Here is a 13,207-nt window from a genome sequence, read left to right on the forward strand (position 1 = left end):
GTTTATGCAGTCTTAGAAGCGGTAGTTTCAGCAATATACGCACGTCTTATAGATTCATTAATACATTAAACTAATGGACACTATGGATACAGAATAGAATTTATGCTTGGTTACATGTATAATACTTTGAATATAGATACACCCTTACATACAATAATACTCATCGCAGTCTCTTTTATAGTGCTCCATGTTACAACAGCGAAGCTGAAGTTGGCATTTAACAAGTTAACAGAAACTATTGGTTTATTCAATAAAAGTGATTTTCCGTTTTGAAATTTCCCTGGAGTTCGGTATTTTTGTTATTTTACTTTTTATGTGCAGAAATAATCCTTGAATGTTATATTAACTTTATTTTATAAAGATTAAAGAATAGAAAAAAGTTTTGATATTCTAGTAAAAACTTTTATTAACATCAAGGAATTTTCTATTATGTTTAATATTTCACATGATATCGTTCTTGTTATTTATCTATTAACATACATATATTTTATATGTGTATCTTCTAAATTAAATTTAAAAGTACGATTTACATTTCAGTACCCAAAATGCACCCATTTAGCAGCGGAAATCTTACAAGTTTTCTTAGACACTCCAAATATATTTAAATAATCACAAAACGGTCACAGTATGTATCAACAGGTGATGTATTAACTGAAAAATTGAAATAAAAAAAAAACGTCGCCATTAAAATGAGCATTTAAGGTAGATGAGGTGTCTAAATTATAATCCATAGAATTTCTTAATAATTTGCCAAAATGTAGTTTATATCCTGCTTGTTTAAGAACATTAATAAAAAGAATGCGTCACCGGACTTATTTTCCCACTACAGGTTGTGCAAAATTGTCAAATTTTGTATAGATTATGCATGGAAAAGCAAATTTTCGGTCATAAAACGAAAACTACACCATAGAATTTTGAGATAAAATATGAGAAGATAGCTCCAAAATTATTCTATCAGATAAGAAGAAGAAACAATGGGGTCACCGGACTCGTTTTCTTGCTACATAATAAAATGGGAAATTCCTAACACATTCTATTGAAAAATGAATCAAACAAAAGTATTTGTTTTTTGGTAAAATACAATTATAAATATGATAAAACATAGCATATTCTATATTATAATGAAAAATCTTACTCATGAATTACCTACTAATTTAAAAATTTGCACATTTTATCAAAAATCTAGACCTTGTTTTCTGGTATTTCAAAATCCAAAATGGAGGAAGACACCCTATCTACCTTTTAATATGTTACAGGCATCTATTTCTTAAAGAATGAGTAGCAAGCATTGACCCTTGTCAAATTGTTTTTAAAATTATTTGAAGAAATAAAACAAAACACAAGTTATTTGAGTTGTATGGACGTGAATATAAACATGCATTGGGTGTATTGCTGTGTGTTTGTTTTTCTACATTGAATACAAGTTTAAGGAATGAGATCTCACTAAACATGTTTAATCCCGCCCCTTTTGGCACCTGTCCCAAGTCAGGAGCCTCTCGCCTTTGTTATTCTTGTATGATTTTTAATTTTAGTTCATAATTATATATGTTTTGGAGTTTAGTATGACGTCCATTTTCACTGAACAAGTACACATTTTTTTATTTAGAGTCCAGCTGAAGGCAATCTCCGGTTGCAGAACTTCCTTGTTGTGTTGAAAACCTTTTTAATGGTCTTCGGCTGTTTTTTGTTTTGTTTTTGCTCTCTAGTCGGGTTGTTGTCTCTTTGAAACATTCCGCACTTCCATTCTAAATTTTATTCAATTTTGGCATTGCTCATTACGGAATAATATTCAAATGGATTGGAACTTTATTGTAAATAATGATACATCTATAAAATAAACAGAACATAAACTTATGTGTGCCTTATGAATAAATGTAGGCGAAAAAAAGGTCAAATGGATTAAATTTAGGTACCCTTACGTTATACACGAATGAAATAAATGGCCTATACAGAATTTAATTTTGCTTCAACTCAACAAGCTGTACCTTTTTTCTGTATGATTCATAACTATGGAAGACCCAAAGTACCTACATAATTTATTTTATTATTTAAGTTATTTTACAACTTAGGCAATATTCTTCATCATAAACTAGTTCAATCGAAAATACCTCCTTATTCCAAAGACCAGTCTGTACCAATCATTTCTTATACCTATACCAAACCTATTGCAACTAGAATTTTCAATTACAAACACGTTTTGCAGGATCTCGATATTGACGACTTCAAGTCTAAACCTCCTGATTGCATTTGTGCTAGTTCCCAATTCACATATAATCCTGCTGGCCACGTTATTACCGGTGATCACAACATTGTTAATAACACTATTCTACGAAATGTGTTATCTAAAGGTCCGAAATATCATGAGCCTAAATTCATCAATTGGAAATACAACTTTAAACTTTTGATGGATTCAGTCGAGGAATATGCAAGGCAATGGGCTAAGCACGAGACGGAAGACGTAGGCACTTTTTCCGAATGGATTAAGGCAGTGAGGTCGTTGATGCAAATCAGAATTAAGAAAGTGAATGGGTCTATCAATGCCCATGCTACGTCAATCTTTAAAGACCCAAATGTTGCAAAACACCTATCCTACCTCCATGACAGATATGTTGTTGTCCCCGCAGATAAAACCCCTAACAACATAGTTTTTGTGTGTAAACCTCATTACATAAACTGCTTGATAAACGAATTAGGTATTGACAATTCACTTAGAAACTCAACATATACCCTCACGACACTTACTAAGAGGAAACCCTGGATAATCATATGTCTGTTCTATGTTCCTTTGGAATTTCAACCAAAGATGAAGAACTGGATCTTCCATCACTGTATTGGATACCTAAACTACATAAGTGCCCTTACAAATAACGGTATATTGCTGGGTCTTCCAAGTGCTCCACGAAACCTCTTTCTAAATTATTAACATTTATTTTATCAGCAATCAAAGACGGGTTTCAAAGTTATTGTGAAACTGCCTATTCTAGAGGTGGCGTGAATCAGATGTGGATACTTAAAAATTCCAAAGATCTTTTCGAGGACATACAATCTAACTCTCTTTCATCTTGTAACAGTATTAAAACATTTGACTTTTCTACTCTTTACACAAGTATTCCACATTCCAAACTAAAAGACAAATTGAAAGAGTTGGCATTGCTTTGCTTCATAAAAAAGAATGGCCAACGTAAATACAAGTATCCTGTCTTAGGGAGGGATTAATCCTACTTTGTAAAGGATCACTCTGATTCAAACAAAAAATTCTCTGAAACTGACTTTATCAAAATGCTTGATTTCTTGATTGACAACATATTTGTTACGTTCGGATGACGTGTTTTTCAACAGACTGTCGGCATTCCAATGGGAACAAACTGTGCCCCTCTACTTGCCGACTTGTTTCTTTATTATTATAAGGCTGACTTCATGCAAAAACTTCTTAGGAAGAAAGACAAGATGTTGGCAATGTCCTTTAACTCTATTTTCCGCTATATAGATGATGTTCTTTCACTAAATAATTCAAAATTTGGTGACTATATGGAACGCATCTATCCCATCGAACTAGAGATAACGGATACTACAGATACAGTTAAGTCAGCCTCATTTCTTGACTTAAGTACATCAAGAAATTGACAATGAGGGTCGGATGAAAGCAAAACTTTACGACAAAAGAGATGATTTCAGCTTTCCAATTGTGAACTTTCCATTTCTAAGTAGCAACATTCCAGCAGCACCTGCATATGGGGTATATATCTCCCAATTGATACGATATTCACGTGCTTGCATTTCCTATCATGATTTTCTTGATAGAGGGTTGCGGCTCACAAGGAAGTTATTAAACCAAGAGTTCCAAATGGTGAAGTTGAAATCATTCCTTCGTAAATTTTACGGACGCCATCACGAGTTGGTTGACCGTTATGGATAACTGTTTCACAAATGATATCGGATATGTTCCTTACGTCGTAACTACAATCCCCATTCCCTTTCATGAATGTGACCTACCGAATTAGACTACCGGATTTGTTATCACATAAGCAACACGACGGGTGCCACATGTGGAGCAGGATCTGCTTACCCTTCCGGAGCACCTGAGATCACTCCTAGTTTTTTGTGGGGTTCGTGTTGTTTATTCATTAGTTTTCTATGTTGTGTCATGTGTACTATTGTTTGTCTTTTCATTTTTAGCCATGGCGTTGTCAGTTTATTTTAGATTTACGAGTTTGACTGTCACTTTGGTATCTTTCCTCACTCTTTTTCTACTCAATATGCTAGAAATATTTGTTGCTGAAGTTAGACAAACAACTATCTGCCAATAAATAGCTCAATGTTATATTTTAACGTGCTGTTTCGTCATACATGGTTGTTTGCCTCTAAATATTTTGTCTAGCATTCTTGATTTGGGTTATTCCAGAAACATATGTCGTACAGTTTTAATTCGTGTCGTGATCATCTGGCTCTACACTTTAAGCTATCAAACAATGTCTTTTTTGTACCAGTATAACAATATACTATGTCCTAAGAGAGATATAAAGCAACATTTATAGCAATTTGAAATTGTATTTATCTCTTTTCATGATGATATTGACTTTATGTATTATTGATCTTTGACAAAAAAACTAAGTAGCAAACACAATTTCAGAAAGGAAATGAACAATCCACAGTGACAACCTACTATAAAATTGAGAATGAAAATAGGGAATGTGTCAAAGAGACAACAACCCGACCATAGAACAGACAACAGCAGAAGGTCACCAATATGTTTTCAATGCAGCGAAAAAACTTCCACACCCTGAGGCGTCCTTCAGCGCTTCTTTTTCTTTGTATAAGCTTCCTATAGACAGGAACACCTCTTAAATAAGTATATTAAAGGGTAAATTTGTGTAGATTTATTTTTTAATTTTGTTTTGTTTTATACAAATATGTACAGAACGATATGTAGATGGATTTTAGTATATATTTAGTTGTTGTGACTTCTAAAAGCGATATATATTTTGCCTGTATTTAGTTTAATATTACAAGTTTATCTTATTTACGTGTATGTGTATTATGTATGTCAATGACACTAACATTATAAAACATAATAGATGCTAAATTTACATGGGGAGTTTATGTTGTATTTAGAAAAAAATATGAATGCTTGAAATGCTTAAAATTTAAACATATCTCTTTCACTGAATATTGGTTAGGAATATCACTATCAATAATGACTATACTCAATATGATAATTCTTTTATTAAAATAATATATATATCGAATGCAAAAATCATGGTGTGTCATATTTTAAGATACGTGTCCTATTTTAAAATACAACGGATAAAATTATACTGATATTCATGTCAAGTTAAAAGAAAATAAGATAAAAATACATAATTTAATTTAAAAGTAACTAAAAATGAAAAGAAACAATAATATAATTTATTATCATATAAAATAGGGAACATTAATGGTTTAGACTTGATCTGTTTCTCTTGAAAATTTAAGTTAATGAAACTCATCTTACTTATACAACATCATGATAATATATTGTTGTTGTCGTGCTTGTATACGAATAATTTATACAACGGTATATTGCTGGGTCTTCCAAGTGCTCGACGAAACCTCTTTCTAAATTATTAACATATATTTTATCAGCAATCAAAGACGGGTTTCAAAGTTATTGTGAAACTGCCTATTCTAGAGGTGGCGTGAATCAGATGTGGAAACTTAAAAATTCCAAAGATCTTTTAGAATACATGCAATCTAACTCTCTTTCATCTTGTAATAGTATTAAAACATTTGACGTTTCTACTCTTTACACACGTATTCCACATTCCAAACTAAAAGACAAATAGAAAGAGTTGGTATTACTTTGCTTCATAAAAAAGAATGGCCAACGTAGATACAAGTAAGTAACCTGTCTTAGGGAGGGATTAATCCTACTTTGTAAAGGATCACTCTGATTCAAACAAAAAATTCTCTGAAACTGACTTTATCAAAATGCTTGATTTCTTAATTGACAACATATTTGTTACGTTCGGAGTACATGTTTTTCAACAGACTGTCGGCAATCCAACGGAAACAAATTGTGCCTCTCTACTTGCCGACTTGTTTCTTTATTATTATGAGGCTGACTTCATGCAGGAACTTCTTAGGAAGAAAGATAAGAGTTATCGATATCCTTTAACTCTACTTTCCGCTATATAGATGATGTTCTTTCACTAAATTATTCAAAATTTGGTGACTATGTGGAACGCATGTATCCCATCGAACTAGAGATAAAGGATACTACAGATACAGTTAAGTCAGCCTCATATCTTGACTTACATCTAGAAATTGACAATGAGGGTCGGTTGAAAACAAAACTTTACGACAAAAGAGATGATATCAGCGTTCTAATTGTGAAGTTTCCATTTCTAAGTAGCAACATTCCAGCAGCACCTGCATACGGGTTATAATCTCCCAATTGATACGATATTCCCGTGCTTGCATTTCCTATCATGATTTTCGTGATAGAGGGTTGATGCTCACAAGGAAGCTATTAAACCAACAGTTCAAAATGGTGAAGTAGAAATCATCCCTTCGTGAATTTTACGGACGCCATCGCGAGTTGGTTGACCGTTATGGAATAACCGTTTCACAAATGATATCGGATATGTTCCTTACGTCGTAACTACAATCCCCTTCCCTTTCATAAATGTGATCTACTGAATTTTCCGGATTTGCTACCACATAAGCAACACGACGGTTGCCACATATGGAGCAGGATCTGCTTACCCTTCCGGAGCACCTGAGATCACCCCTAGGTTTTGGTGGGGTTCGTGTTGCTTATTCTTTAGTTTTCTATGTTATGTCATGTGCACTATTGTTTGTTTGTCTTTTTCATTCTTAGCTATTGAGTTGTCAGTTTGTTTTCGATTTATGAGTTTGACTGTCCCTTTATTATCTTTCGTCCCTCTTTTACAATTCGTCATGAGAATATCATCTAAATATAATATTCTAGGTCCATTTTTCACTTTTTTATGAATACAAAATATTAGTTTTTATTTACACTAGTATAGCTGTCACTATGTATAAATTCACTATCACATACTATTCACTCACTATTCTCTTGGCATAACATAGGTATAATAGGTTTCTAATTCTTTTTTTAAAATCTTGGTTACGAGTTCAGTGCTTATGTTCAAATTCCTTTCAAATTATTACAATCCAGTAACAATCGGGTTATTTCCATCTTGTAACAACAGAGAATATTTCATTTAGGTGGAACAATATTTTCCAATATTTCCTTTTTCATCTCTACATAATATTTCTCTCTTATGGTACTTACCACCGGACGTGAAGTAACCATATGCACTATATCTTCATTTTCTGTACAACACAATTGACATAATGGTTCTGCTTTTACGTGTGTGAGCTTGTGTTTGTCTGACTGTAAGATATACGATCCAGTAATCATTCTATATTTTTCAATAGCTTTTCTTAGCTCAAGTCTTGACTGATTTTTTAGATTCTATATTTGTGCAGTTTGTCCAATTTCTGGGCTTTTTAATTTTTATTTTCATGTATATATTTTAGACTGCTTACAAGCTTAATATTTTTATTGAGCTTTCCAATACTGGTTTTTTCTTAGTTTCTTCTTTCCAATGATCCCTTTTTGGAATGTGTTTCTGTAGATAGTTGATGGAAGGAAGATCATACAAATCGAGTATGTACAGTATTCTGCTGAAAAAAACTTTTCTTGTCGTCATTATAAGTGGCAATTTGTGTATTCATAACATCTTTAATTTTGCTCTTGTCACATGATATTATGGAGAATAACAGTCACTGTGATTGTTGTCTCTTATGTATTTCAGCTTTTATAGGCAACGCTCCTAATAATGGTAGGACCGCAGCATTTCATATTATCTTTAGAAGAGACTGAAAGTCCTGTGGATTATCTCTAGTTCCTCTGTATTTGATTTTGTCAATGGTAATACTTCTAGTCCATATGATAGCCTTAGTATTACATATGTCTTGTATATTTGGTAATAGATTGCTTGGTTAGTCAATTTGTACAGTTAACACCAGAACCAATAAGTGCATACTTTGTTCTTCTAGCTGTTTGTATTCTTTCTTTATGTTGAAGTTATGTTCTTTTCCATCGGTTCTCTTTATTCCTAGATACTCACTACAATCAATTGTTTTTACTATTTTGCTTCCCATTCTCGAGCTATAATTTTTTGTTTCATGTTTTGAGCTATCTATTAATTCTGTTTTGGTAGGATGGATTTTATAGTGAATCTGCTCTTTAGGATATTTGTAAATTACATTCAACATTATTTATAGTTCATACTCGTTTTTTGAGGTAAAGGCTTTATTATCTGAACAGGCTGGTGCTCCTACCTATATGTCTCCCAAATGATATCCAAATGAGTTCTACTAAGAGATTAAAAGATTATTCACACCATCAATTTCAGATTATTCACATCATCAATTTTCACACAATTTGTTGATGTTTGTTGGTTGCTGCGATTCCTATTTACAAGTCTATAAAAAAGTTGAGAATTCGGATTGTCCATTATCTGTTAGTATAGATTTTGCCAACTACTACATTATCCCATTCTATATTTACTAAGCAGTTTTCTTTTCTCAATTCTAAGTGTAGGAGCCACAGGATGATCTTTTTGTGAGAATAATTGTATCTGCCCCATCGAAAGAACTTTTTGGCATTGAAATTGGTAAAGTATCTGAGAAAGAATTTCATTTCATAAACTTAATATTCTAATATATAAAATCTTAAACAATAAAACTCCTGATTATCTGAAAAAGTGATGTTTCCAGAACAACGTAATACTCTGCAATTCTATGCAATAGCTTACCAAAGAACATAAAAACGTCAACATGGTAATGTTTATTTTTAAATCCTAAATGCTTCAAATATCTCCGTCAAGCCAGACAGAGATAGATTTTTTAATTCCAATATGACGTGCTTCTTTCGCTTTGTAAACAACACTGTGATAAAATTCTCGATATATCTATACTTAGCGCAGACTCAGATATATACAGAATAATGGCTGTTACAATATACTTCCCACGTAAATCTACATGTATTGAAACCTATTTGCAGACCCTTTGCCGATTTTATTGTTTTAAAAATTGCAATTAAAAAAAGACAAAATAACAGTTATTCGGATGCATAATAAAAAGAAGTAATGCACAAGAGCTCGGAGAAATCAACAAAATAAAAAGAAAATAAAATTCCGCGAAAGTCTATTAATTTCTTAAGTTAAAGTCATTTCAAAACATGACGTCATACAAATGAAACCGCTAAAGTTGAAAGTTTTCTGTTACGTGAACCATCAAAATTCGTATGATATTGTATTAAAACTGATTTTGAGGTAGGTTTTGTTTTTTTCTATTCTATTGCATTTTTTGCAAATTTACTAATTTCAGCAAGTCAACATGGCGGCTCCTTAGTTATGAAATGTCAACTTCGGATTTGACGGAAGCTTACGAGAAAATCGTGTAAATTAAAAATGGCAAACGTTGGGTTTGAGAATTAGAAGAATTAAACAGTTTCTTCCCAGTGGTTATTCACAAAATTACCCATGCAAGCTATGGATTTATTTTTAAAAGATATTTGAGCTTTATCTAACAGGGAGTAAAAAAGAGCAGCAACACACACACACACACCAAACCAACCCTCGCTTCAGTATTTTAATGACTGTATTTCTCCTATTGGAATCGAAATAATTCATGGAAGCCAAAGATTGTTGGAAATTTACACATGGCCTGGGCCGTGATATTCGAATTTTATCCTGAGTGTTAGCGAGGGATATAATTAAAGAATATCACGGCCCAGGCCATGTGTAAATTTCCAACAATCTATGGCTTCTATGAATTATTTCTTAATTAACATGACAATCAGTCATATATACATACTAATCATTCGTTTTTATTGTTTTGAATGTATAACAGATTGTACTTACTTTATGGGGGCACTTAGTACGATTAGGTAAAACTGATTGGGTGACACTCTTAAAATAAAGACTATTCATTTCCATGCAGGAATACAATACATACTGTTAATCAATTAATTGTTTCTTCTTGTTCGTCATATAAAGATAATTTTGTCAGTTATTAACAGTTGTATTATATATTTTATCCACAACAATTAATTTCTTCCTTTTACAGCGAAATACTGCTACATTTGTATCAAAATATGAATATTCATTTCCCTTTTACGACATTTATGATAAAATCGAGAAATTAATAGGTAAAATTAATCGATACTGCTAATAGAATAGAAGCGGTAATCGATTTATGCACTAGATGAACTGTTAGATTGCTAGTACAAAAGATATCTAAAAATGTTTTTTTTTCTTCTTTCGTATAATAATCTATTCAAAGAATCAGGATTTTGGCGTTGGGTTTCAATATCTAGTTGGGAATCTTAACACACTATGATTAAATTTATTGCGCACTCGAGTAAAATATTTTAACAAATATAAAACGATTCCTTTCAACACGTCTGTCCTATGTCATAAAATCTATCGCTCTAAAGCATTAATATATGCAATTTACATGTCCGTATATTTTTTCAGTAAGACAAGATTTGTTAGGAAGAAATCACTGCGGGTTATTGACACTTGTATTGACAGTTAGGATATCGTGCGATTTCATCATGTCAGCCTAAACTATTCTACTGAAAACTATCACGGTTAATGAAAAACGGAAATATATCTTGATTTGTTCATATCTTATAATGAATTGATAGATAGTGTTCCAGTCGTGGTACGCCTTGATTGCGATGCAATTATAAATAAACAGATTTTTATCGATGGATCAGTTTTTTTACCAGGTTGGTTTAAAATTTGCATTTTCGTCTATATTTTGTATGTCAATCGTTGCGAGGGATCTAAAGATTCTTTAATATACATTTAACTAACCTTTTCTCCTCTTTAACACATCTCAAGAGATTGATAGGATTTCCAATTTTTGATCTCACTTAGTATATTTGAAAATTGTTAGCTTGAAAGTTAGAATGAAGCTATTTAAATCGAATAGATAGTAAGGAAGAGAGTCGAATAATTGCGGATTGACAATATTAACAATTTTATTTTTCGTCTCCGCAATTTTGTGCTAGAAAAAAGTAAAATCCCAAAAATACTGAATTCCGAGTAAAATTCATAACGGAAAATCCCTGATCAAATGGCAATATCAAAAGCTTATACACATCTAACGAATGGATAGCAACTGTCATATTCCTGACTTTGTACAGGTTTTTTCTTTTGTAGAAAATGGCAGATTGAACCTGGTTTTTGAGCGCAACACCTCTCACTTGTACGACAGTCGCATAAAATTCCATTTTATTGACAACGATGCGTGAACAAAAACATACCTAATGGGTAAAAATGTCAAAATTAGGGGTACAGCAGCCAATATTGTGTTATAATCCTAATCACAATAAAAACAAACAAACATTTAACAAAGAAGCAAGAATGGCATATATCAAATTTAACAATCTCATTCATTGCTTTGTTATTTTTTTTAATTTTATTCATGTATGTTAAATCCACCCTCAAAGGTATTGAATGATTTTAAGTACTGGGAACGAATGGTTAGATAAACATAAACTCTGACGTAAAAGCCCGCGTTTGAAGTCAGAATGTAAACGTCCCACGGGTAGACATATAAAATAATTTTGTCGTTCAAAGTATGAAAATAATATAGTCAATAGTCCTCTTAAGTCTGTCATCTGCGGAATGTAAATGAGAAGTTTACCTTGTCCTATTGCCGCTGTCTATATGGTTATTGTGTATTTTAAAAAAAAAAATTACAGCTACGTCATAGCGTATTAAAGAAACACAACAGAGCATATAGTCAAAGCATTAGCAAATATGAAAGACATGAAAATGAAAAATTATAAAAGAGCATTAACACAATGGCAGGATGTTCAAGTACAGAGCCACATCATATGTATCAAATAAACACAAAAAGTCGTTCTGATGTAGAAGTTCGTTTCAATTCAATATTTTCAACTTAAACAAGTGCTGGCCTATTTCACTAACATATTAACCAATATCATAAATAGTTATGCAAGAGATAGATAATGTAATGAACCTAAAAATTATCAAGAATTTCGTTGAAACATTTAGTTTGGAAAAGGTATCTAAATTTATTTTAAAAACATTTAAAAAACCCTTAACCAACAGAAAGAGTTCTAAATGATTTTTTATCATCACAAATCCATGTCATTTTGGTGTTTTCTGTTTAGATTAGGGCCCATGGGGAATATGTCTTCAGCTGTAAGCCTCGTAATACTTATTTATCTGTGTTGAGTTCTTCCAATACAACAATAAAACATATAGTCTCTATATAAAATTTGGAAATGAAATTGGGAATGAGCCAAAGCGACAACAACCCGACCATAGAGCAGACTATATCTCTTTATTGTTGTTAATTTCTGTGTCGTTTTGGTCTCTTGTGGAAAGTTGTCTTTTTGGCAATCATACCACATCTTTTTTTTTTTTATATAGCATGGTAAATCATAATTTGATTAAAACGTATTACTACAATAAGCACCTATCACCAGCCCAGTAGTCAGCATTTCGGTGTTGAGACATGAATATCAATTAATATGTGGTCATTTTTATAAATTTCCTGTTTACAAAACTTTGAATTTTTCGAAAAACTAAGGATTTTCTTATCCCAGGAATAGATTACCTATGCCGTATTTGGCACAAGTTTTTGGAATTGTGGATCCTCAATGCTCTTCCACTTTGTACTTGTTTGGTTTTATAAATATTTTGTCATGATCGTCACTGATGAGTCTTATGTAGACGAAACGAGCGTCTGGCGTACTAAATTATAATCTTGGTACGTTTGATAACTATCTATGACTTGTCATATTAGGCCGCACTACTCAGCAATTTCATTTGCAAATTTTTAAATTGATTTCAAATAAAGGAATGCATTTCCACCATGCATATCTTTGATTCATTGTCCAGGTTTGGCTTCACCTTTTGTCTTGTTTGGTTTGATCGACCCCTAAACGTTTGTACTAGGTTTTGATTTTCAACTACGTTTGCCTCGATCATTGAAACTGTTACCGTTTATGTTATTAAGAAGATTGCAAACAGGAAATAATAATAATAATAACAGAAATGATATAGTCTGAAAAGGATTGTCATCATCAACATCTAGGGATTGACTTTTTATTGACAACACATTTGTTACATTTTAAAGACATGTTTCT

This window comes from Mytilus edulis, chromosome 3, assembly GCF_963676685.1.
Source record: "Mytilus edulis chromosome 3, xbMytEdul2.2, whole genome shotgun sequence".
NCBI lineage: Eukaryota > Metazoa > Mollusca > Bivalvia > Mytilida > Mytilidae > Mytilus > Mytilus edulis.